This window comes from Myodes glareolus, chromosome X (assembly GCF_982192425.1).
Source record: "Myodes glareolus chromosome X, mMyoGla1.1, whole genome shotgun sequence".
Taxonomy (NCBI): Eukaryota; Metazoa; Chordata; class Mammalia; order Rodentia; family Cricetidae; genus Myodes; species Myodes glareolus.
This window is the reverse complement of record NC_142053.1, coordinates 89,137,981-89,142,788: the sequence shown is the minus strand read 5'-3', so window position 1 is coordinate 89,142,788 and position 4,808 is coordinate 89,137,981. Positions and strand designations below refer to the sequence as shown.

At 42.8% G+C, this 4,808-nt stretch overlaps 1 pseudogene; it reads left to right on the top strand.

The window, feature by feature from the left end:
* The first annotated feature begins 2,093 nt into the window (after nucleotides 1-2,093).
* On the top strand, nucleotides 2,094-2,850 carry LOC148117406 (Y-box-binding protein 1 pseudogene; annotated as a pseudogene).
* The last annotated feature ends 1,958 nt before the right edge of the window (nucleotides 2,851-4,808 follow it).

The following is a 4,808-nucleotide window of genomic DNA, read 5'->3' as shown; positions in this document are numbered from 1 at the left end:
ATGAACGTTCCTCTTATCACCACATTTATTGAGTCTCATGAATTTGGGTAAGTTGTTCATTCATTAGCACTAAATTCCAGGAAGTCTTTCATTTCTCTCTTACTTCTTCACTGACTGGGTGGTGATTAAGTAGAGAGCTGTTCAGTATCCCTGAGTTCACAGGCTTTCTATTGTTTCTGTTGTTGATACACAGCTTTAATCCACGGTGGTCTGACGGGTTACAGCGGTTATTTCATATGTCTTGTATCTGTTGAGACTCGCTTTGTGACTGAGTATGTGATTGATTATGGAGAAAGCTCAATGAGGTGCTGAGAAGAAGGAATATACTTTTGAGTTTGGGTGAAATGTTCTGTATATATCCAGTAGGTGAATTTGTGTCATAACATCTGTTAGTTCCATTATATCTCTCTTTAGTTTCTGTCTGAAAGACCTGCCCAATGGTGAGAGTGGTGTGTTGAAGTTTCCCACTATTTGATGTGTGATTTAAACTTTAGCAATGTTCTTTTACAAATGTAGGTGCCCTTCATTTGGGTCAATGTCATCATGGTTGATTCTTCCTTTAAGGTATATGAAATGTCCTTCACCATCTCTTTTGATTAATATTTCTTTGACATCTCTTTTGTGAGTTATAAGAATAGGTACACCCACTGGCTTGTTAGCCCCATTTAATTGGAAAAGCTTTTCCCAAGCCTTTATTCTGAGGCAATATCCACATTTGATGTTGTGGGTTTCTGGTATGCAGCAGAATGATGTCTCCTGGTATCACATCTATTCTTTTAGCCAGTGTCCTTTTATTGAGGAATTGAGTACACTGATGTAGAGAGATATTAATGACCACTGACTATTTCTTCCTGTTGTTATGTTGGTGGTGGTGGTCACGGTGGCATGTGTGTGTGTGTGTGTGTGTGTGTGTGTATGTGTGTGTGTGCTCGTGCATGCGTTCATATGAATATGTGTGTATATCCCCCTTCTATGGGTTTTGCCCGTGTGAAATTTTCTATTGCTTATGTTTACAGGGGTGTTTTTAACTTCCTTGGGTGGAATTTTCCTTCTGGTCCCATCTGTATCACTGGGTTTATGGAAAGATAATTGTTGAAATTTGAGTTTCTCATGAAATATTTTATTTTCTCCATCTATGGTAATTGAAAATTTTACTGGGTATATTAGTCTGTACTGGCATCTGTGGTCTCTTACTCTCTGAAATAAATCTGTCCAGAAAATTCTGGTCTACATAGTCTCCATTGAGAAGTCAGGTATAATTCTTATATATTTGCCTTTATATTTTGCTTGGCCTTTTTCCCTTGGAGCTATAAATATTTGTTCCTTATTCTGCAACTTTAGTGTTTGCTTATTAGGTAGAGTGGGGACATTCTTTTCTGATCCATCCTTTTGTATTTTGAAAGGTACTTGTATTTTTATAGGCAAATCCTACTTTAGGTCAGGGAAATTGTCTATGATTATGTAAAATACTTTCTCCGGGTTCTGGGGCTGAGATCCTTCTAATTCGAACCCTAACATTCTTAGGTTTGCTCTCTTCTTGATGTGACAGATTTCCTGGATGTGTTGTGTTAGTGGCTGTTTAAATTTAATATTTTCTTTGACGGATGAATCTATTTCTTTTTTTCTTATTTTTGTACCTGAGATTATCTCTTTCATTTCTTGTACTCTGTTGGGGATTCTTAGACCTCTATTTTCTATCTGTTTACACAGATTTCCCATTTTCAGAATTACCTCAGTTAGTGTTTTCTTTATTGCTTATATTCCAATTTTCATGTCTTAAATAGTTTCCTTCTCCTGTTTGATATTTTTTCTTAAATTTCTTGACATTCTTGAAGGGATTTGCTGGTAATCTCCAAATATGTGGTTGTGTTTTCTTGATTTATTAAGGCTGCCTTTCTTCTCTGTTTAAGGGCTTTTATCCTCATCACAAAGTTGGTTTTAAGATTATTTTCTTGAGGTCAACGGACACTGGGAGTGGAGAGCGGGCCCTAGAGAGCTCTGAGAGCACCACCGAGGCTGCTGACCTAGTCACCAGTACACCACTGCAGGAGACACAGCAGTCCCTGTTGACTGGAGTCACCACTATTACAGCCATGATTAGTGAGGCCAAGACCCTGCAGCCAGCTCCTGCCCCTGATGCCATCCTCAGGGATGCAGACACCAAGCCTGGCTCTATGACCATCACCTCGGGCAGAGACGTCCCAGGCTATCTCACATCAGCAGTGCCGGCTGGCAAGTACGAGAAGTTCATCTCAGGAAGGTTTTGGAGACAGTAAAATGGTTCCACGTAAAGTAGGGTTACAGTTTCTTCAACAGAAATGACACCAAAGAAGACATATTCGTATACCAGATTGCCCTAAAGAAAAATAACCCCAAGAAGTGCCTTCGCAGTGTAGGAGATGGAGAGTCTGTGGAGTTTGATATTGTTGAAGGAGAAGGGGGTGCAGAGCAGCAAATGTTTCAGGCCCTGGTGGAGTTCCAGTTCAAGGCAGTAAATATGCACCAAAGCATAACCAGTAGAGATGTTATCCAGGTTGTAGGGGTTCTCCACGGAATTCCCAGCAAAATTATGGGAATAGGGAGACTGGGGGAAAGAAGGAGCAATCAGAATTCCTCATGAAGGCCAAGCTCAACAAGACCAGCAAAGACAAGTGATGGACGATGCTGGCCACCAGGGTACAAACAAGAGACATGTATCAGTGAGACTGGATATGTATTGCAATTACAGACCACAGTTCCACAGGGTCCTCCTCACCAAAACAGCCCAGAGAGCACAGCAATGAACAGTATGAGAAAAATCAAGAAGAGAAGACTCAAGTGATCCTCTCTATTCAATGTTTTTCTTCATAAAAGTTGCTGTAGTCTTGGTGTCTCTTCAGAGCAATAGAAACCTGTCTCTTCAGAGCAATAGAAACCTGAAGACACTGAGGTTCAGGATTCTGGTCTGATTTCTGGGTATCAGAATTCTGGCCTGGCGTCTGATGGAGAGGATGGCCTCCTCCAGAGGTGCAGAGAGAGAAATATTGATAAGGAGAGAGGGACAATAAGTGCTAGGAGGGGCCTGAGTGGACAATGTCAGGAGCAGTATTATTGAGGATGCTTCCTGGGCTCTGGTGAAAGAGGGGCTTTCAGGGGAGGTGTGGGCCGGGATGTGTTCATTTGGTGAGGGGGAACAGGTATATTGGGCACTCATCAGTAGGGAAATGCGGGTAGATTACCTGGTTTCCAAGATGCTGCCCTGGTCTTTGATGGGATGGAAGCCTTCCACCAGAGGAGTGGGCATGGGTATGGTCAGTAGAAGAGGAATGGCAATTGGAATAAGGTTCTCAAAAATGGGCATTGTGAGGCAGTCTTATCTTGGATTCAGGATGCTAGCCTGGCCTCTGGTGGAATAGGAAGTTTCTTCCAGAGTTCTGGGCCAGGATATGGCAGCAAGAAAGAGATGGGCAGTTGGGGTTAAGTTTGGGAGACACCAGCTAAGTTGGGAAGATCTTACCTGGTGTTCAGGGGGCCGGCCTGGACTCTGTAGAATGGGAATTTTCCACCAGAGATGCTGGCCTGGTTTTCAGGGAACTGCCCTGACCTCTAATGGGGTGGAAGGCTTCTGCCAGAGGTACAGGCCACAATATGGGCTCCTCATTCCTTCTTAGTAAGAAAAGACTACTTGGTTTGTGCTGCTTTCAGTTCCCTCCCATTTACCAACTTGCCGTCTTCTGTTAAACTATGAATAATTCCCAGAGAGGAACTCATTTGCCCCACTCTTTCCTTAGACGGGGTCTTCTGAGCAGCTTTTATCTGGAATGAGAAAATTCATTGGGAATGATGGTCTCAGCTTTCCCTGGGGGAGCTCCATCAATGCTTGCTATTAAGGTCATGCTAAAACTGTCACAGACATTTCCTCACTGAATCTGGTTAGAAGAATTGTGTCCCGGCCTTTAACATCTGTGATCAATTTCACCCATGTCCATGTCTAAAGAATGCATTTTAATTTCTTTATCAGAATGGTGCATGAGAAATTATCAAACTAGGTTTTCTTTCATGAGTCTTGGGGTTGGGAGCACAACTCGTTAATTACGGCATCTCTACTTCTGTACCCACCTTCTAGGCTGTTGACTGTTGTCTTTAAAAACAGCGTCACCCTTCCCAGAACTGCAAACAGTGGTCAGGCATTATCATTTGGTCTTGAAAGACATTTGGTCATTTCCGTTCCCTGTTCTCTGACAGGTGAGGTGTCTGCTATTGGTCAAATCAGAAAGCAGGGCCTGAGGCAAGAGGTTTGGCAAGCCAGACAGTCACCTTTGTCAGTAGAAAAACTTTTGCCCTGCAGCTGCCTAGATTGCACCTGGAGCTACTGGTGTTTCAACCATCTGTCACAGGCCTGCAGGCACAAGGTCTTCCTGTCTAAATGTGGCGACTTCAGTGAACATCTTTCCTCATCTTCTACAAATTCTCCAGAGATCAGGGTGAGAAATTTCCTTCTCACTTCCACCTCTCAACTCAGATTATTGTGTCTTGTTCTGAATTGGACGTGGCAAAAGCAAAAGTCCTTATCCAAGGTTAACAAGAGAGGTGCCTGAGTGAAGAAGACATGTTTGGGAAGGAGAGAAGCTGTCAACTGAATCTGTGAGAGCTTTAGTAACAGGAAATCTGACCAGTTAGTTCCTTTGAGTATGGTTTCATCCAGGATTATTTGTATTATCTGCTCATGACTCAGTCACTGTCCCAGGGTCAGGGCTACTCCAGAGTTTGCAGTCAAGATCAAAGATGGATGCACTTGCAGTTCATAGCTGAGGGAAGCTACTCCTAAT